Genomic DNA, 22646 nt, shown 5'->3' on the forward strand with positions numbered 1-22646 from the left:
CAATAGCTGTGCAGTAGTGTCGTTGTTTCCGTCAACCGCAACAGCAAAAGCACGGTGCTTGATGGTCTCCAGCATCTTGCTCTGCAGCTCTGATGCCATTTCTCCTACTATTGCACTTGCCTTTGTACGTCCACATCCATAATGCTTTGACTCGTCGCATTTCAGAACGGAGTCAAGGTTCACACAGTGTCTTCTTCCATATTCTGGTATAGACAGAGTACCTTTGTTAGTATATGCTCCGTCATTGCTGTTTCTTTTTTCCATAGTGTCTGTTGCAGCATGTCATTCGTTGACCACTTCTGCATATTCATCCCTGCTAGTGTTCAGGATTTCCTCATGCTGAAGTGCCAAATACCAAATCATCCGCATAGCTTTCCTTGGGCTGTGTAGCTGATAGGAGAGAAGGACTAGTCATCTTGAGCTCCTCGAGCCAAGAAAGGCTTTATTCTTGGTCAGTACTTCCTCAAACCACAAGCAAAGCACATCCCTGTCGTCTTCCTTGATGGATATCTGAAGGAATGCCTTTTGCATATTTGCTGTAAGGCCAAATACGTACAAACGATTGCCTGATGGCCACTTGATTTCAAGTTGACGTTGAGTATGGACAACTCCGACTTCGTCGCCTTTAACTGGCAATGCAGGACACGGTGTGATTGAAAGGTCGAAGGGTCTGGATTGAATCGTCTCATTCACCTTGTTAATCATCCTTGTGCTTTATGCTCAGCGAAAAGTCCACTTGTTCTTGATGTGCTCCACGACAATCTGACTGCAAATGTCTCTGCCATACAAAGCCGCAGTTGCAAAGGCACCGGCTGGCTTTCTGGGTCGTTTAGCACCAGAAATACGATGCGAGAAAAGACAGTTTCCGGGGTTTATTGGCACAGAGCGCCAAGCCATCCAAACATGGCAAAAGCATCATTACAAGACTTATGTTCGCATCCTGCCGATCGCGCGCCCATCCCACTTTCGTCCTCTTCTATGCGCGAGCACAATTTTCAACAGAGGCTGCAGCATTTCTCTTACGGCATATGACTCATTTTGTGGCTGGAAATAAATGATTTTTATAAGCCAAACAGTTTCTTGCTATTTTTATCTTCACAAAATATTCTGAGTGCAGCGACTTGTTTTTACATCTCGCTGGCTTTAAATGCAGAAGGAAAACACTCCAACAAAAACCTGGATTGGATATTCCTGAATTACATCTACAATGTAACACTCGTGATCCAAAAGTAAATGGCAATTTTTCACGGGGCACATTAAGTGGAATGTAACGGCAAGCAATATGCCTTTTCATATATCCAGCTGCGGATTACTGCCTTTTTAAAAATTCTTGGCTCAAGTTACGTGAAATACCAGGTTAACTTTTGTTGCATTTAACATAATAGATGCCCTTGCTTTAATCTATTTACTTCCTATAGTTCTACATGTAACCTATATATGTGTTTCCCATGCTGCTAAAATTCTTAATGGGTATGGCAGGTGGAATGAATAAGTAATGCATACATTATGGCCTTCATACTGAGGTTACAATGAAGCTCTACTGTTTTAATTACCTATATCGACCCAATGTGTCTAACACATGAAAGTTGCGGACAGATTCGGGCGCACAAGAGTTTTTTTACATGCAGTTATTCAGCTTGTGCACTAATTGGTTTCCGCATCACGCAACGCTGCCCGCACTGCAGGACTGAGCGTTGTCGGGATGACTCCCGCTTGGTAGTGCAGGAGCATTTCCAGCAGGTGCACCTTGCACTGCCCCCTTAGGTGCACTGGCACACTGTCCATGTCGTCTGCCAGTGAGAGAAGAAATTGCTCGCTTCTGCCCAGTTTTTCTTCCTGCAGCTGGGCATCCACTCTAGATAGCATAGCATGTGTTTGTGATTTCCTCTTGTGTCTTTTTGTTTGAAAAGTTTTGCGTGTAATAGTGGATGCAGCTTCGTGTGTTTGTGTTGGGGAGTGCGAAGAAAGGGAGGAAGGCTGTGTAGATTGAGCGGGGTCATGGGGCGAAATGTTTGAGAGAGGTGTTGATGATCGTGTTTGTGTCATGTCTTCCTCATGTGGGAGTTCAATGTCTGTTGTGTCTTCACTGCTGGAACCTTGGTGGGGCAGCATGGAACCAAACAGCGCAGACGGGTCGTCGTCGGTATCCCTGAGGACCTCGTCCAGTGAATTGAGAACATCCAGGTTGCTTGTTGTTCTAAGTGGGGAAAGAGAAGTGGATTAAATTGTTGTTTCGGCGTCACATAGAGCCAAGAAGGGGGAAAACGGGCATAAGAATATTCCGTAACGTCAACATGAGTAAGCTTTTGCTATCCGAGTAGAGAGTTGGGACTTTCAAACATGAAGTGCAGTACAATAACTACAGCTTGAACAATGCAAGCATCCATTCATACACACAATATTTGCTTAATGGAAAGCTCAAGTACCTGTTTTCTGGCCAATTTGACGACCAGAAATTGTCAGCTATTCCTACAGTGTCTGCTTTCCATTATTTTCTGCTGCCTGCTGGGGAATTTTCTGTTCATCACCTGTATATTTTTGTTGTGTTCTGATGCACAATGCCATTTAAAAGCACAACAAAAAGCACTTTTGATTACCTGTGTTTACTGAAAGCATTCAAAGGCAGTCACTGCTTCTCGCAATGAAAACGACGCAACACACCAAGACAGGCGAAAGGAAAGAGCGTCACCTGCAACTAACTTTACTCCATGAAAACATCGCAATGTATAGCCACGCCTTACATGCGCAGCAAGGATCCACGCATCATACCACCATAAATCTGTCAATATCAGACATGTGCTAGTTTGAAAAGCAACTGAAGAATTCAAGCTCAGCACTGTGCAACACTTCTGACGTGTCGCTAATACAGATCTTTTTTTTTTTTATCTAGTATGCCTCCAACATTTCTCATGCCAGCACCTCGTTGCTTCTGCCAATAATGGCGATCCTTTTAAATCTTGCCTTACAATGACAGGATTCACAGTGCACAGGTAAATGTCCTGAGTGGTTATTCTTAACGGAACGTTCATGTTGTTGAGTTTTGATGCTAACATATCGCCCCGTTTGGCCAATGTAAACCTTGCCGCAGCTGAGTGGAATTTCCTCAACCACACCCGCCGCACAGGTGACTTGGGGCCTTGCATGCCTCTTACCACATATAGATGGCTCGAGTGCTTTTGAAATCCGTGGGTACAGACCCAACAGATTCCTTTGAGCAGAAAAGACGAGAGATACCTTGTACCAATTAGCTACCTTCTCCAGGTCATGCTCAACTTTACGTACGTAAGGTACTATTGACCTTTTTTCCATTCAATGCCATTCTTTCTCTTTTCCTTTCAATTATTGAAGGAATGTTTCAGCTACTGCACCTATGATGGAGCAAAGATACCCGGCTGCGTAAAGCCAGTTGACCTGTCAAAGCTTTCTGCCATCCTGTGAGGGCAAGATCTCACTAGTGCGCCTTCCAAAACCACAGAGGCAATACCTCTCTTAATGACTGTTTAGCGGGCCACATCATAGGGTATGAACTCTTTACATGATCGGGGAATATTAGATGCTCTTTCCTTTCACCGGCTTCCTTTGTTTGTTGCATCATTTTCGTTGCTAAGAAGCATGCACCAACTAGCGCAACGACAAGTGTTATTAACAACGACTGCTGTGGCTCCACAAATTTTAACAGTGTACCTTTTGCTCACTCGCATGCTGCACAACAGTATACATTCGTATTAATAAAGGAAAAATCAGAAATCCACCCTTTCGTAGCAATTGCTACAAAGGAAACCCATACGGGTTCCTCAAAAGAAAAGCTTCAGAGTTGAAGAAAAATTCGTCCTGGTCTGGGACGAATTTTTCACGGGACGAATTCCTCCTGGTCCCGGACCAGGAGGAATTTTTCTTCAACTCTGAAGCTTTTCTTTCGAGGAACCCGTATGGGTTTCCTTTGTAGCAATTGCTACGAAAGGGTGGATGTCTGATTTTTCCTTTATTAATTACTTCTCTCCACCTTGCAGGTTTCCGCAGAACTACTACGTCATACATTGGTATTCTGCATTCAAAACCCCTTGCAAGATAGTGTTTCATGCAGAACAGGAATTTAAAACATACGGGCGTGGTTCTACAGTGTCCCTCAGGAAGAGCATGAGGTCGAAGTACTTCCACTTTGAAACAGGTTCTCCTGCTCCTGCTCCGCTCTTCTTGGCCAACTCCTTTATCGTCTTGGCAAATGTGTCGCGCAGATTCCGCCAGCGGCGCACAATCAGGTCGATGTTCTCTGAAAAAGTTCACAACCGCATATGATTTGAGTGCTGCAACTATCAATAAATTTCGCATTAATTGTGCACACGGAATAAATCAAGTTCAAAGATTTTGAGTACAAAATTTGGTGCAACTTAAAGAACAATGCGAAAAGTGCGGCCACATGAAGCATGCTCTTTTGTAAGGTGTACACATAGGTAACACTATCGCGTACTAGCGCACTTACGGATGAGCGCGGCCGAAAACTTCGCGAACGGAGCCTTCTGAAAGACTGTGCCCGGCTGCACACATGCATGCCATTCACGCTAGAATCCCAGATATCGCTTATCCTGTTTCCTTCCGTTTTTCACAGTCGCGTCGCATGCAGCTGGCTTCTTGTCAAAAACATTACGCGCGCGCAGCATTCAGCCGTCCCCAAGCAAAGGAGGCCGATAAATGCGTTCATCTCCAAACAAGCAGCCCGGACGCATGCAACCGTGTCACGCGCAACATACTTGCGGGCTCACTGATCGAAATGTATATCTTTTTCTCGCTCTTTCGTATACCGCGTGTGGTATACGAAAGAGGTGGCTCGACGTACACCACGCAACGAAAAAACCGCTCCCGCGACTTAAACAACACCAGTCGGAACCTTGCCGCATGAGGAAGCTAACGATTTGAATTAAACAATCGCGTGTTTTGCTTGCACTAGACAACATGGTACACTAATACAGTGAAAACAAACAAATGCGCCATGTAACGCAGTGCGCGAGGACACTGCGCTCGAAAATCACTCGGCTACATCCCTTGCGACACGATGAGGCCTAGCGCTTGCGCTATCCTTTTCCAGGCGTTGAGCCAGGCGCCGTTCTTTCGATACACTTCCGTTCTCTGGTCCCACACAGCTGGTTCGCATTGAACCAGCGACATGAGTAACTCGTTCGATATTGTTGACGTCATCTCAGCTGGGTGCGCGCTGAACACAAAGTTCATTCACTCGTAACCCTGCTATGGCTATAGGTGTTCTGTGCTATGGCCGTCTTCCCGATTCCAGGTGGCTACGTCACGCCATCCGCGCTGCCATTGGCTGTCGCATTCCGACGTTCCGGCTGTCGGACGATGAAAAACTGGCCCGGCAGTCGCATGCGAAACGTCGGATAGAGCTTTCCGACGCGGCGAAAGCAGCCGGATATACGTCGTTCCGGCGCGCCGCACGTCGGATCGGATGCGAAATCGGACCGTGTGTCTCCTGCTTAAAGCCTGTTTGCACGCTGTTGCGTGAGGGGAGAGGGTATCGCCGTGACGTCACTTCACCCTCGCACTCGGAAACTCGCGCTATTCCAACGTTCCCTTTCAGCGCTGGCTGTCGCCCGCGTTCTAACTGCGCCTCGTTCAAGTCAAATCGAATCTCGACAAGCGTCTCAACGCGCTCGCTTCCCGCTCAGCGGCGTTGGACATTAATGCATTCGCAACTCACAGGAAGTGCTTTGTGTCCTCGGATTTTTTTGCTCAGTAATTTACAACTATACGAACCAAGACGGACGACAAAGCCAGATACAGAATGAGGGAAATCAGGTGCTACGTTCATAAAATAACAATAAAAATAAATAGAAAGGAGAGGAATGGAAGCTGCATATAATTGCCGCACTCCGGAGCCAAAGCCGCGTCTTTACGCGCACCGTACGGTGTTGATCAGTTGATCTGCCACGGCAGCCACCCTACCGTCCATTTGCTTGGGCGATTGTGTAGATTAGGCCTAGCGGTGTTAGCAAATGCTGGTCATGGTCATATGCGTATGGGGAATTTTTTCTTACCGCAGGAATCACGCAGTACGTGATCTTACTGTAGTATAGGAACGGGCAACTGGATCAGTACACCCTTATGTGCTAGGGCGACGAAATTCGTCAGGGCACCAGGGCGACCAAATTCAATACTATTCTACGAAGGGGGAAAATTCGAGTCTGTAGAAGAGAAAAAGTTTCCTAATGAATAGTAGAAGAATATGTCCAGGAGTCCATCTGAACTGTTCCGCGGCATAGGAATGGAGAAAAGCGAAAGAAAGATGGATGAAACAAAAGAAGGACAGCACTAGAGAACAAGGAATACCCACATACAACAAAGATATGCAGATGTTGTATTAAAATATGAAATATATGATAAAGTAGCATAAATATGTCACCGTGTATGACTTAGCAGGCCATGAAGACGGCGGTACGATAACGCAGATATAGAGCAACAAAACGATGGTGACTAGGAAGTACTGTTTCTTTGCTGAAGAAAAGTGAAATCAGCTAATACCCAATTTGTTTAGTAATGCGATTTTTTTTTTTTTGTCTCATAAATATTGCCTCTTTTAGAGTTTACGAGTTCGTTCAGTTTCATGCCCAATTGTGCGTGTACAAGTATTGTAGTTTTTCGTTATTCGTATCTTTGCGAGGTAGTAGCAGCTTCCAGTTACAAGCTGTATTAGCGCGTGATGATTACCAATAGACAAGGAAGCTATTGATGTGCCCCGGCATGATTTCGCTACAGTCGTTCGTCACTGTAAAATGCGGCTTTTTTTCTATATTTTGTTACAAACTCCCATATCGTTTGAATCTACGACACGCGCTACTTATATAACAGCCCTTCCACATTTCACGAAATACCGCTTACAACAAAGCAGGTTTTCCGTACTGATGAGTTCGTGATAAGGATGGCTTATGTCATGCGCATGCGCATTGTGTTTTGCTTGCTTGCAGCTTTTCTGGCCTTCTGCTCCACAACAGCGGAGCAAACACAGCTGCCGCATCTCCGAGTCCGTAAGTACATGAATAATATTACAGTATGAATTATGCTGTTTTATGTAGTCAAACCATGATATGAATGTGACGCGCGCCGGAGTGGGGACTTCGGAATATTTTGACCCCCTGCGGTTTTTAGAAAGCAGCTCTTAAAGACCCGTTCCTGCGGCGAACGTCGGCGGCGGCGGCGGCGTAACCGCGCGAACGAGCACAACAGTGAAAGATGAAAGACGCGAGCCGCGGACGGCGGGCGCCAATGAAAGCGGCCCCTTCATTGAGGTGCGCGTGGGAAACTCGTTTCATGTAGTTTCATGCGGACCCGCCCGACCACTCGATGCGTACTACTCTTATCTGGTCTCAGCAGGAGTGCTAGTTTCGACTCACGTGAGCTCTCGCTCGCGCTTGTTTGGTCTCGTTCTTGCTTGTTTCGATTGGCATGGTTTGAAATGGTTTTGTAACCTGATTTTATGCACGACGCGAATTGTGTATTACTTTGTGGAAGCCAAGCGGCAGCCGCGATTACACTGGAACCTTCCAGGAGTCATGTCTAGAAGCCGATCTTTCGGCTAACAGATCAGATTCTCGACCTATGGCCGACTCAGCTACGTGTCTCTCTCTGAATACTTTGGCTCACTATTTCGCGAACCGAAAGCAGGTATAGAGCTGCGCTCAAATATCCAGTTAGAGAGTATCGTAATCGTCGCTGAAGTTTTTATACCATGCACCTAAATGTACGTACCCGAGGGTTTATCGTATTTCTGCCCCATCGAATTTCGACCGGCGGGGCCGGGATCGGTCCTGCCACCTTGAGTTCAGTACACTCTAAAACAAAATTGGACCCTCTGGGTTGTATATTGCCACACAACAATAAACGTAATCTGTCTTGTCCGCAGTTCCTTTCGTTAACGCTGGGAGTTCGGTATGACATATACATTGCCGAGAGGAAAGTAGCGGGCACGGCGTTTTGAAGAAAGGAAATGCAAGCAAGACAGATGACGATTATCGTTGTGTAGCAGATGAACACCCCAAAGGGTGTACGTTTGTCTAAGAGTGCAGCGGAATGCCACAGCCGTTAGGCTACCGTGGCGGGTAATATCACTAAAGAGTGTTAGCATGCCGTATTTATAATCGTTGCTTTTTTTCCTTCTAGACTGAACAGAATATTCAAGCATCGCCTGTACAAGATAACACAATCGTAGGTATTCAGCGGTATTACACGAAGAGGCAGAAATAAATTTTAATTGACTAGTCAACAAGAAATCGTAGTCAACAATTAGGATTCTAAATAAACAATTTACCGTGCTATCTTGCATTTGCAAGTTGTAGTCAGTGACTTAATTCACAAGGTGTATACGTGTTTGCAAAGATTTTGCAGAATTACTGTAGTTTATGATCTATCCGCCTGCAATTCGTAAAGTCTAATGTTGTAAATTATTTAATATATAGCGTAATAAGAAAATGTTTGTTGATTAGTCAATTACGCGTTTTGATTCACTGTGTACGCAACGTCAGGCACACGTAAACCTTAAAATTATGTTTACCATTGAGAAGTGTCTGTGTGCAGTGCCGTTTTGCAGAACGCCGGGCAGGTGGATATAAGCCCCAGTGCTCGTACTGTCATGCTATGGGGGCTTAAGTTGAGCCAATGAGAGCATACTGAGCTATTATTGCAATGGCGGACGAGGTGTCGCTGGCATTGGGGATTTAGCAGCCACGTAGTCACTCATATAGAGTTCTAGTCCTTTCACAATGACGGCATAGAAGCCATCTATCCTGGAGTTTTAGTTGTGTTCACAAATTTGGGCTCGCGTTAAGATTTTACGAACGTTGCATCGAGGTTTTCCAAAAGTTTGTTGACGAAACTGTTTCGTTCTTATGTCTACGACGATACTCTTGTAAGGAGCTGATGGTGAAAAGACGCGCATGTGCACTTGCCTCGGTCAAGTTAATTCTGGCAAGTTCCTGGAAGGCATGCGGCATGACGGCACACTTCTTCAATAATCATGCATTGATTCAGTACAGCTTCTTTATTGTTGTAGGGAACCTTTTTTACGCGCTGAAGTGCCAACTGAATCCATTATATAACCTGGCCTCTTGCATATCTAAAAGTTTATTTACTTGAGACGCGCCATTCAGTTACATGTCCTCACTGAATCTTAACTGAAGGCAGTGGACGGTGCTTGAGGTTATGGAGGCTCGTGGTCATGCTTACTACGTACTCTTGCGTATTTAAAGATAAATGGAGCCCTATGCGACCCAGAGGCCACTTGAATTCAATGAATTTCGATTCATGGACTTGAATTCACTGTGACTCCCTCAAGCTCACGAATAGCTCCCGGTCCAAGTGACCGCGAGTGAGCTGCCTGGTGGGTGAATTCGCGCACTTGTGGCATAAAGCGAGCGGTGCTTGTTCGCAGCATAGAGGTTACTACAAAAATCACTGGGCGAAATTCTGGCGCTAACGTCTAAGGAAGCTATCCACCGTCGTAGCCGCGGGGCTTCGTCGTTGCGTTTCTGAGCACGAGGTCGCGGGTTCGGTTCATGCCGCGGCAGCCGCCTTCCAATGCAGTCGGGATGCAAAAACGATCGTGTACGAGAACCCCCACTGACGGCGATCCTCATGATGAGATAATGGTTACGACACGTAAAGCCGAAGAATTGGTTTTGTCTTTATATGGGAGCTGCAAGAATGGTGGTTCAGCCAGCATAGGCAGCACATGATGGATGGGAATGATGGGCCGCAAAGGAATTTCCCCAGACCTCGTCCTCCTGGCTTTAAACGGCTTTGTGAATTGGCAACCTAACTGTATTCAGCAAGAGACTACCCCATCAACAAATAAATCTGCAATTATTGCACATGCGCGCCCAGACCAATTGCTTTGTTGTGTTTTGAAAACTGTGAGTTGGGCAAAACTTGGAAAAACAAAAACGTAGTAGGTGCCTGCGCAGACACGTTAGAAGTCACAAGATGAAGGTTATACATGCATGCACTAAGCATCGTTTTCATGGTAGCTCAGGGATCGTAATGTCAGAGTTCCCTGAAGTGACGTTCGCACGAAAGTCTCGCGCGTCGAACGTAGCCTCCGAATCCACGGTGCTGATGCTGGGACAGTGAAGTGCACGTAGTCCAAACCTCATACTGCAAGTTGAGACAGCGCGACAAGACGCGGTGGAGGAACACTTACTCCCTTCATCAACGCTATTCCTGTGTGTACTTGTAGCTTTTGTCGTCGTCTTTTCGCGTTGTTTAAACTTGCGGTATGCGGCAACTCGCCAGAACATAAATACTCCTCACTCCAAACCTCTTTCCTACTGCTCGAACAGCAGTCTCTCGCAGCTCCATCTGGCTAGCAGTGGCTCCTCGTGGTTCTCTAAACTGTGGCCGCCAATGATGTGACATGACGACGTCAACTGCATTTTGCAGGTCGAGCTGGCGGCTGCCCAAACAGCGGCAACTGCCTCAAGGCCTGCCAGAACAGCGGCCGCACCACAGGAAAGTGCGTGGGACGCCATCGCTTATACTGCGCATGCAGTTGGAGAGCGGCACTCGCGAAAAAAGTCCAATAAAGCCATAACTTGTGCTTGGTGTGCGCGGCGCCGCCATTACAACAACAAATAAAAACAACTTCTTGTGTTGTATGACACGGAAATTCATTTTACCGACAGCGGCAGGCTGGTGCTTCAGTATCCCTGCCGTATGATCTTGAGCGACAACCTTCCGTGTACTACCGTGGAGTGGTAAATTGCAGTTACTGGACATTTTCCAGTACTTACCCGGCAGGTCTAGACAAATGAGGCTATGGATTAGATCCGGTTATTGGATGGCACAGTTAAAGGGACAACCAAGAAAATAATTAAGCTTTATGAATAAATATGTTTATTTTTAATGCCGTCAAGTTCGCGTTCAGCGTGAGCGGGAACATGGTAGGTCGCAAAGAATGCAATAAACGAACGACAAGTGGGGACGTTATTTCGAAGTTCCGGCGCCCCTTTTTCCTTACGCCATAGGTTTTGACAGCACCTCATACTGCCAAGTGCAACGAATAAATATACTGCATTATAGGTGAACCAAGGAAGGTTTAGAGAACCTTTCCTGGTGCTAAAATTGTTCAGATGCGAAGTAAATACAGTTAAACATCGATATAACGAAGTAGGTGAAATCGGCAGTTTGCTTTGTTATATCGAGATTTCGTTGTATCAAAATTCGACCTTTCATGAAAATAAGCGTAGTCGCCGATCGATTTTTCTTACACGAAACGCGGCCGTAGAATTTTTCGAATTATCGGGCAACAGAGGAAAGCAAACTTGAATGAGAAAACAATTAATTTTGATGACTTTGGGGGTCGGCGACGAATGATACGGTTTCATGGCACGTCGACGATATCTGCACATAGTATGTACGAGCTATGCGAAGCCAGCCGCATTTTATCCCAGCGGCTGATAGCGTCGTCCCAGTGCGAGCGACGCTATCATGAAAAGCGCCGGCGAGGGGGAACGAATGCTGCGTCAGCCTCTTGCTCCAACGGGTCAACGAAACTTGAGACTACGCAAACTTCAATACTTAAGGCGCAGGAACACAGCTTACACGAGGCCACGCCGTCTGGGCAGGACCACTCTTTGCACACGAGGCAGATTACCTCTAAAGCAGGGTGCGCGGCTGCGTACGCGCTCAGCCGCGCTTACAGCCATGCGCAGCCTCTTCCGAAAGTGCCACAAATCGCGACGCGCGTCAACTTAACCCCCCCCCCTCCTCTCGCCTACATGATCACGCTACCGCGAGCTCGCTCCCCTGCCCCCCTCCCTCCTTTTCCTTTGCATGTGCGGGAAGGCGATACTCGTGCGAAAAGCCACCATCTCTCTTTCTCACGATCACACACTAGCGCCTCAAGCGCTACAGGATTGAAGTTTATCTGTACTCTCAAATCCATAACGTCACACCGACGTAGAGACGTTGTGGTTTCGTTGCGAAATTCGAGAAGAAAAAATTGAGCTACGACAAAAGCACCTATTCCATTTTGAACTAACCCTTTCCTGACCAATCGCTCGGAGTAGGCATGGACCACAAATTTCAAAGCTCCAAATCCATATCTGCATCACGGATACGCTTTACCTCCCACTGCTTTATAGGCACGTGTCCAATTATTTTCCCGCAGAAGTCAGGGTTTGCGCTCAATTCAAGCGTGCTTGAAAAGCGGAGCAGCTACATGAAGCGCTAGCCCCACGCAACCCAACAAGATGTCTACGCTGACCACAACGGACGTGGCGACCCCGGTTATGGCCACACATGCGTCGGCTGCAAGCTATCCGTGTAGCACCCACCGCCAAACACGTGATATGCGATTCTGTGCATCACCCGCCAGGAAGAAGAGCTCAGCTGTGAGAAGGCGGGTGCGACCTGTGGGCAGCCGAGAAGACGGTTGCCTAGCCCTGGAATCTCTCCGGGCTTTTGCGCGGGGATCTAGGGTATTACATCGGCTGCAGTGATGCCGCGCCTCGCAGTGCGCCTTTTTCACTTTCACATGTCTCGCATTAATGCGTAAGCGCGTCTAGGGTACTTCACGCACTTTCCTGGGGCTACGACCTCTAAGTGTCACGTGGCAATGCGGAGATATGCATGCAATCATGCATCGACTACGTTTTAGTTTCTGAAACGGTTTACCAATGACTCAATCAAATGACGGTATATGAAAACAGATAGCCTGCGTAACAACCATTCGCGTGTAACTGACTTCATTTTGACATTCGACGGTTCGACAAAATGAAGCAATATCATCTTCATCATCATCATCAGCCTAGTTACGCCCACTGCAGGGAAAGGGCCTCTCCCATACTTCTCCAACTACCCCGGTCATGTACTAATTGTGGCCATGTTGTCCCTGCGAACGTCTTAATGTCATCCGCCCACCTAACTTTCTGCCACCCCCTACTACGCTTCCCTTCCCTTGGAATCCAGTCCGTAACCCTTAATAACCATCGTTTATCTTCCCTCCTCATTACATGTCCGGCCCATGCCAATTTCTTTTTCTTGATTTCAACTAAGATGTCATTTACCCGCGTTTGTTCCCTCACTCAATCTGCTCCTTTCTTATCCCTTAACGTTACACCTATCATTCTTCTTCATTCTTCTTTCCATAGCTCGTTGCGTCGTCCTCAATTTCAGCAGAACCCTTTTCGTAAGCCTCCAGGTTTCTGCCCCGTAGGTGAGTACTGGTAACAAACAGGTGTTATACACTTTCCTCTTCAGGGATAGTGGCAACCTGCTGTTCATGATTTGAGAATACCTGCCAAACGCACCCCAGCCCATTCTTATTCTTCTGGTTATTTCAGTCTCATGATGCGGATCCGTGGTCACTACCTGCCCTAAATAGATGTATTCCCTTACCACTTCCAGTGCCTCGCTACCTATCGTAAACTGCTGTTCTCTTCCGAGGCTGTTAAACATTACTTTAGTTTTCTGTAGAATAATTTTCAGACCAACTCTTCTGCTTTGCCTCTCCAGGTGAGTGAGCATGCATTGCAATTGGTCTCCTGAGTTACTAAGCAAGGCAATATCATCAGCGAATCGCAAGTTGCTAAGGTATTCTCCATCAACTTTTATCCCCAATTCTTCCCACTCCAGGTCTCTGAATGCCTCCTGTAAACATGCTGTGAATAGCATTGGAGATATCGTATCTCCCTGTCTGACGCCTTTCTTTATTGGGATTTTGTTGCTTTCTTTGTGGAGGATTACGGTGGCTGTGGAACCGCTATAGATATCTTCCAGTATCTTTACATAGGGTTCAGCTACACCCTGATTCCGTAGTGCCTTCATGACTGCTGAGGTTTCGCCTGAATCAAATGGTTTTTCGTAATCAATGACGGCTATATATAAGGGTTGGTTATATTCCGCACATTTCTCTATCACCTGATTGATAGTGTGAATAGGGTCTATTGGTGAGTAGCCTTTACGGAATCCTGCCTGGTCCTTTGGTTGACAGAAGTCTAAGGTATTCCTGATTATATTTGCGATTACCTTAGTAAATACTTTGTAGGCAACGGACAGTAAGCTGATCGGTCTATAATTTTTCAAGTCTTTGGCGTCCCCTTTCTTATGGATTAGGATTATGTTAGCGTTCTTCCAAGATTCCGGTACGTTCGACGTCATGAGGCATTGTGTATATAGGGCGGCCAATCTTTCTAGGACAGTGTTCCCACCATCCTTCAACAAATCTGCTGTTACCTGATCCTCCCCAGCTGCCTTCCCCCTTTGCATAGCTCCCAAGGCGTTCTTTACCTCTTCCGGTGTTACTTGTGGGATTTCAAGTTCCTCTTGACTATTCTCTCTCACCTTATCGTCGTGGGTGTAACTGGTACTGTATAAATCTCTATAAAACTCTTCACCCACTTGAACTATCTTATCCATATTAGTAACGATATTGCCGGCTTTGTCTCTTAACGCACACATCTGATTCTTGCCTATTCCTAGTTTCTTCTTTACTGCTTTTAGGCTTCATCCGTTCCTGAGAGCCTGTTCAATTCTATCCATGTTATAGTTCCTTATGTCCGCTGTCTTACGCTTGTTGGTTAACTTAGAAAGTCCTGGCAGTTCTATTCTAGCTGTGGGGTTAGAGGCTTTCATACATTGGCGTTTCTTGATCAGATCTTTCGTCTCCTGCGATAGCTTACGGTTTTCCTGTTTAACGGCGTTACCACCGACTTCTTTTGCGCACTCCTTAATGATGCCCATAAGACTGTCGTTCATTCTTGAACACTATGGTCGTCTTCCTGGGTTAAAGCCGAATACCTGTTCTGTAGCTTGATCCGGTATTCCTCTAGTTTCCTTCTTACCGCTAACTCATTGATTGGCTTCTTATGTACTAGTGTCTTCCGTTCCCTCCTCAAGTCAAGGCTAATTCGAGTTCTTACCATCCTATGGTCACTGCAGCGCACCTTGCCGAGCACGTCTACATCTTGTATGATGCCAGGGTTCGCGCAGAGTATGAAGTCGATTTCATTCCTAGTCTCACCATTCGCGCTCCTCCACGTCCACTTTCGGCTAACCCGCTTGCGGAAAAAGGTATTCATTATCCGCATATTATTCTGTTCTGCAAACTCTACTAATAACTCTCCTCTGCTATTCCTAGAGCCTAAGCCATATTCCCCCACTGACTTGTCTCCGACCTGCTTCTTGCCTACCCTGGCATTGAAATCGCCCATCAGTATACTGTATTTTGTTTTGACTTTACCCATCGCCGATTCCACGTCTTCATAGAAGCTTTCGACTTCCTGGTCATCATGACTAGATTTAGGGGCGTAGACCTGTACAACCTTCATTTTGTACCTCTTATTAAGTTTCACAACAAGACATGCCACCCTCTCGTTAATGCTATAGAATTCCTGTATGTTACCAGCTATGTTCTTATTAATCAGGAATCCGACTCCTAGTTCTCGTTTCTCTGCTAAGCCCCGGTAGCACAGGACGTGCCCGCTTTTTAGCACTGTATATGCTTCTTTTGGCCTCCTAACTTCACTGAGCCCTATTATATCCCATTTACTGCCCTCTAGTTCCTCCAATAGCACTGCTAGACAGGCCTCACTAGATAACATTCTAGCGTTAAACGTTGCCAGGTTCATATTCCAATGGCAATATACTTCATTCTAAACGGAAAGCAAGGAGCAGCAATAAACGCGTAGAATAAAAACGGAAGACTTTTCTACAGCACTCTGGGATTAGGAACTAGCAGACGTCAAGTAGCAGGAGGTAGCGGAAACGCGGATGAAAATTGTTGGAGTAAAAAGAGACACCTGCGCAAATGGTGGAAGAAGGAAATAAAGAACGCAGTGAAGGAACGTATGCAGGCGTCTAGGGATAATTGAGAGGCCAAAAAGTTGGGATTACGCGAAGGGGTACTGCTCGGATTTAACAAGTTCCAGGAAAGGAAAAAGGCGCCACTGATTCAACAAAAAATAAAGTGAAAGTTGAGTGCAGGACATTCTCAATGAAGGTAATGAGTGCCACAAAAGGATTCTGAAACCCTGTAAGAGCATCTGGTGTTTCAACTTCAAATTCTCAAACGGGCATAAAGGGTGAAGACGCTAAGTTCTCCGCAGGAGACGACCCGCTGAGGTAGATCACATATGTTATTATGCATATTCACGGGAAGAAAGAGCGTAGTCGAGATTCAAGCAGATCCAGTAACAGGAACAAAATTTAGCGTAGAAAGCTTTTTTTTAAAAAAATAGCGGAAGGAAGCGTTTCTAATAGTAAGGCAACAGGACCCGATACAGTTCCAATACATCAAATCAAACAGCTGGGTCAAAGGGCAACCACTGCTGACAAATTTTATAAAGCAAATGATTAAAAACAAGTCGCACTTTCGCCCAAAAGGCGTCGCATCGAATGCAATCGTAAACTAGTAGACAAATATACGAAGTAAGGGAATCAGTTTTATCAGCCGTATAAACTTCTAAACATTCGCTTACTAAGTGAATTACGAAGCATGGTCTCACGTGCGCGCAAGCAAGCATGAAAACATCGCATTCCATAAACAAGCACGCAGAAAGCACGGCAGCGGCTGCGAGGGAATTGACCTTCGAGCTAATTCTCTCGCTCGAACGCGAACAAAGCGGCGAGAGCACAGCGCACAGGAAGCTATCAGCACTCGCCGCACTCTGTCCCCGTCACAGATCGCTTTTAAGACAGCGTCTGCGCGACCGCGCTCGACCGCGCCATACGCAGCCGCCGCCGGAGTAGAAACGCCCCCCCCCCCTTCTGCCTTGCGCGCAATGGAGGATAGCTGCTTCCTCCTCGCTTTCCTCTTTTACATGCGCAAGATTGAACTACCATCGTCGGTTCACCATCGCACATACAGCATACTGCGCGCGGTGACAATGTTATCGCCCTTGGACTTTATGCCGACCATCACGACGACCACGACGGCAGAAATGGGTCTGGAAGGTTCATATAATTGCTATCGCAATAGAAGATATAAATTCCGTTTGGGTGGCGTTAAATCAAGATGAACCACGTCTATAAGGGCAAAGGCGATAAGGATAAGACAAGCTCGTACAAGACCGTTACCACAACGTCGGTGATATATATAATAGCTATTCAAGCCAAGAAATGAGAGCTGTCGAGGTTGTTGGAGGAAAACGACATACTGAGAGTCGTACAGGATAGTGTCTGACCAGGCAGACGCTTCGAGGATAACTTACTTGTACAAATGCAGTGCTTAGAAACTTCAATAACTCAAAATAAGCCTTCATGGATAGAATTTCTAGATGTTAAGAGAGCCTACCACAGCTTAGACAGGGAATTGCTATCGCATATTCTCGAGTACGACGGCGTAGACGACGATTTAGTGCAGCTGCTGAGGGACATATATAGGGACATCTTAAAGTGCAATTTGTGTGGGATGGCTGGCAATACAAAGTTGGGGAAGTTCACCGAGGGATGGAACAAGGGTATCATGTGTCTCCACTGTTCGTGCGAACACTCCCAGGCACACACCTGCCTCGGCGGCCCCAACCTACGTACCGTTATGCTTCGAGCTTTGATCCCTCTCTTGTCCCTTAGGTGCCCTGGAGTTCCTGCGCCGCCTAATTTATTATAATCTCAGGTGGTATCTCGAAACTTCCGTTTGTCGATTACATGGGCCCTACAGCTGGATCAGTATTCGTAAAAAAAAACAGATCTATCGTCGCGACGAGAAAAGCACCCCGCAACGAAAAAAGTGCCCAGCGGCTTCTGCAACGTAACGCGCCCGTGCGAAGAGAATTGCGGAACGCCAACGAGGAATCTGATCCCAGCTTCCAGCTCCTGACTCGTAACCTCGTCGAGTGACACTCCTGCTACAGGCGTGACCGCTGAAAATCACATAACTCCGGAAACTTCAGCAGAATCATCCTTCCGTTGCATAACTGCCACCTGAACGGCCGACATCGACCACAACACACCATCCCGCAACATAGAATAAAGAACCAACTTATCAAGTGCAAACACACGGCTGCACGCGCACTACATCACCACACTACAAGCGTGACGCCATGCTGCTACGCTGCTTCGGTTTCCAGATTAAAACTGACTACTGTCACCAAGTCTAGTAAGCGTCTTAGGAGCTGGCAACCTCAGCGTGTAGCAACATGGCGGCGCTCTTGCGGTTCCCAATTTCAATGCATGCGCCCCATGGGTAGCTTATCCTCTAGAGTCAGTATAGTAACTCTATGCTTCATTTGACCGCAGCTCCGCGGTAGTCTTGGCAACGGATCACGTGACTCGCCGCGCTGAGCTCCGGCGCAGCCAAGTGCGCTAGCCGCCGCCGCCGCCGGCTTGGCGCATGCACTCTCGGCAGCTGGGTCGCCGCCTGACCCCCTGACCCGCCGCGCGCCTGTGAGAGGAGCGCCGCACTAGCCTAGTGAGTGCGAACATGGCCATGGATGAGAGCGAGACGGGGTCCTCTTCTCTGAGCGTTGCGCGCGAGCGGGAGGCTTTGAGCCCTCATCGCCAAGGGGCGTCCGACCACCCCGCGGATAACACAGGGCGGGCTGCTTCACTGGAGAGGATCCGAAATTCAACTGGCGTCGCACCGTCGAGGGAACTGCGAGTAGGGGCCGAGTTCGCGCACTGTTCGTTTGTGCTTCGATGCTGAGCATGTTTGCGGGGTCTCTATGCGTGTCTAGCACTTGCGCTTTCCCAGTGGCACAACAGGCGTCGCACTGTCGAACGATGCCTGTCTACCCAAGCCTAATCATGTCTAGCCACCAACCTAGGGCCAGCCGTCATACCTGGCTTAACGATGACGGTATACCTAATTATAATCATTACAGCTAAGTCAAAGGTTGACCAAGTGAAACCAAGAATTAACCAGGCTAAACCAAGCTTTCGCTTTGCATATCCGGGGTTAGCTGAGCTAGGCCGGAGCCCATTTATTTGGTAACGCTCCGCGTTTTTTCAAGGCCATCGCGCAACGAGTCACCTAAGACTTTCGGATTAACAGAACGGCAAGCCGCCGAAAAAAAAATTGGCCTTGACACGAGTCAAATTTCCATTAGCCAACGCAGGATATTGGAAGTCTGTGTCTTGCGTTTAGTGTCGTTGCATGTATAGGTATAGCTACGCGTGATGGGCAAGATGGCTGGGATGTGAAAGATATGAACTAGTATATGTAGGAGATAGACATGCAAATGTGAAATGCGAGAGTTGTCTAGAATGCTAAAATAAAGCTACGATACAAAAGAATGATATGACGCTCACATGTTTTCTTATTTAAACGCCTGTGTATGTATATTATGCGACAGATTGTCAAGTCGTCGGTCATAGATCCGAACTGATTCCAGCGTCATATCACGTTGCCATCGCAAAAAAAAGCACAAAAAGTAAGAGATAAACGAAAGGAGAAAGAATTTAATGAATTCCTTCTTATTTGCCATGATGGACTTGATTTATGTGTTCCAAAAAAAGAGCAAGCAACAGAAAACCGTTTGACAAAGATATCCGATAATATTGTACAACACACCAGCGTTAAAGCATAGGATTACTACAATGACAGGCTATCATAAGGCCCGTTTATTTTTCTAGAAATAAAAGGAACATTAATGAACAAAATTATTTATGAGAGATAGTAACTCCATGGAACCAACAGGCAATGAACCAAGTAATTTCACTCATTGAATTTAAAATTATTTGTGAATAATGCGTAAGATTCTAATGGGCTTCCCATATTTAAATAAAGCCCTCTTTTTCTTTCTCACCACTTCTCTTCTCCTTTTTTTTTTCGTTGAAATGACATGCCTATCGGAAAAATAATTGTAAGAAGAGCTAAAGATACTGATTAGAAACTAGAGAGCTGATTATTTCTAAAGTATAAATCTTTCTAAATTTCAATAAAATGGTTAATAATGAACAGGGGGAACTAGAAGTGGAAGAAAAGACAAGAAGCCTCATTAAGTGTAGCGTTATCGCAAATTCAAATGTACCCCAAAGAGGCGTCTGCGTCAGCAGGCGTTCGGTGAGCTGCGACACCACGTACCCGAGCACATGATGGTTGGACCCTCCCTCGTCTAACCGTGCGCGGCTTAGCCGTGTCCGGAGAAAAGGGAATCCTGGGGGTTGAGCCGATGCCGGGTGTCTGGACCTTTACGGCCCCTCGGCGGCGGCAACACACCTCTTTGGCCTCGGCTTCACGTACACGGCACCCCCGGACTGATCCACGCGGAGGAAATCGGTAGTTGCCTTTTCCTATCCTCCTCTCCAATTCTCCGTCTTTCTCCCTCACTTTCCATCTTTCCTGTCTCCTACTCACTTCTTGAATGCTTCCGATCTTCCAGGCAGCAAGAGCTTACCTTGTGTATGATAGCCAACCTTGGCTATAGCAGAAACGTTTACAGGATCTGTTTTCTTACAATCCTGCGGCATCCCTATGTTGGGCTCCATGGAGGGTGGCTGGCGTTACTGCCGAAACCTGAAAAACACTTATGGAGATTTCTTTTTTAAAACTTCGTGATCGCCCACAGAAACGAGGGTGTCTTTAAAGCACCTTTTACTAGTTTCAAGCGTGTGGATGAGAATAGAAGTACTGACTCATAGTCTCTAGGCTCGAAGCTCTAGGGGATCAGTTCGTGCCGTACAAACCGAAATATAAAAAACCTTACGCCACTGCTTTAATGTACTTCACGCGTCAACACCAACGGGCACAATACATCAGTAAACGTGATTATGGTTTTGAAAACACAGAGTGAAAATTTCTTGATTCGTCATTTAAAAGAAATGAATAGACGTCAACTGATCTGAACACTGCGACAACGTCTGTACTTCGCAAGCGATCGTCAAGAACTCGGTCACTATTAGCTGGCTACAAGTCACTTAAATGAGTGCGGTCACAAAACTTCTAATTCTAAATAGTGTACCGTGCTGCAAGCTCATAGGTGAGGTCTGTAAAGTATCTATGACATGTGCCGCTTACAACGGCCTAATTGTTTTAAATGACCGATCGAGTAATTCTTGGTCGGAGGTTTCAAAAACCCTAACCACGTTTAATAATGTTTTGCCTCCTTTGGTTTTAACGCTTAAATTGCCTGCAGGCGGTGTCATAAGGTTTTTATACTTAGGTTCGTACTTTGGATCACGAAGTGTCTTGGAGCTACGAGCCTAGCAACGACCCATCATCTCACCCGCACACTCGAAACTGGTAAAACGGGCTGTATTCCAACCCTGTCTTCGTATTCTCTGGTGAAGTCATGTGACCACAATGTCGGAACAAGCTAGTGGGGCCAGGCCAAGCGTCTGGTCGATTCTGGTTACCCCTTGCATATGTTCACTTCCTGGTGAAAGATCGAGTAAAAAGTACAAGGCTGTTACGTCTGAAAACGGCGATCATCATGCCTTGGATATTTCCCAGGAGGCAGCCGTTTCATTAGCGCACGCCCAGAGGGCGACGGCGCCGAACATAGACTGCGACGCACAAAAGAGCTCACTTCGAGGCGACCCGCCCTCCTTGGAAGCTGCAACTACCGCGAACGCTCTACCTGACACTGGCCCTGACAAGCTAGCCGTCACGGAGAGCCCACTAATTGATGAAAGGGGCGAATGTCGAGGACTACCGTGGGAACTGAGTATACTTCGGTTTCTCAGATTGCCTCTAGTTTGCGAGGTATGCGGGAGCGATGGTGCAACGTAAGAGGTAGAGTCGGGCGGGACGGTGCGACGTGAGGTGGGATTCTGCGAACGCTTTGATGATCGGCACTAGCCAAGACACAGTCATGAGATTCCCTAGTTTTGTTACCTAGGGAAATGAACTGATTTAAAAGCGGACACCTTCGGTGCAGCGGTCCCGATGTGTGCTCAGACGTATAGTGAGTGCCGACATTTAAAGTACACCTACGTGGAGTGGGTTTCTATATCTGGAGCCAGTTTGACTAATGTAGTTTAAACCCTTTATCTGTAGCTCCTACTCCCGCACGTACTCATCCCTGTGCCTGCAAAATTCCTGGCCTAAATGCCACCCCGAGTCGCAATAAGGCCCATTCAATTGAATGCAATGCCATTGCCAAAGCAAATAGTGTAGCGGTAGTACCTTCCATAGCATTTCGCATAATCTTGAAAGGTTAAGGAAGAGGTCCAAGTGGACCTACATTTTCTGCCCCGGAACTATCGCAGAGTTTCTCCAGTTATGTGAATTCGTACAAGAAAAAGACGACCACCCATGTCACGAGGCAGCGAATAGAATTTCTGAATTGCATACAGGTTACAATTCATTCAGTAACTCTGTGTAATGATTATAATTAGGTATACCATCATCGTTAAGCCAGGTGTGACGCCTGGCCCTAGGTTGGTGGCTAGACATGATTAGGCTTGGGTAGACAGGCATCGTTCGACAGTGCGACGCCTGTTGTGCCACAGGGAAAGCGCAAGTGCTAGACACGCATAGAGACCCCGCAAACATGCTCAGCATCGAAGCACAAACGAACTGTGCGCGAACTCGGCCCCTACGTGCAGTTCCCTCGACGGTGCGACGCCAGCTGAATTTCGGATCCTCTCCAGTGAAGCAGCCCGCCCTGCGTTATCCGCGGGGTGGTCGGACGCCCCTTGGCGATGACGGCTCAAAGCCTCCCGCTCCCGCGCAACGCTCAGAGAAGAGGACCCCGTCTCGCTCT

The 22646-nt window shown here is 46.9% G+C and overlaps 1 long non-coding RNA gene across 1 annotated transcript; it reads left to right on the forward strand.

Annotated features, from left to right (window-relative positions):
• Positions 1–1930: 1930 nt before the first annotated feature.
• Positions 1931–10621, forward strand: LOC129388339 (uncharacterized). The gene is made up of 4 exons (XR_011890394.1): positions 1931–2184; positions 6975–7034; positions 8167–8211; positions 10441–10621. It is a non-coding gene; the product is annotated as an uncharacterized lncRNA (long non-coding RNA).
• Positions 10622–22646: the final 12025 nt, after the last annotated feature.

The sequence above is a fragment of the Dermacentor andersoni genome, chromosome 10 (assembly GCF_023375885.2).
Source record: "Dermacentor andersoni chromosome 10, qqDerAnde1_hic_scaffold, whole genome shotgun sequence".
NCBI classification, from domain to species: domain Eukaryota; kingdom Metazoa; phylum Arthropoda; class Arachnida; order Ixodida; family Ixodidae; genus Dermacentor; species Dermacentor andersoni.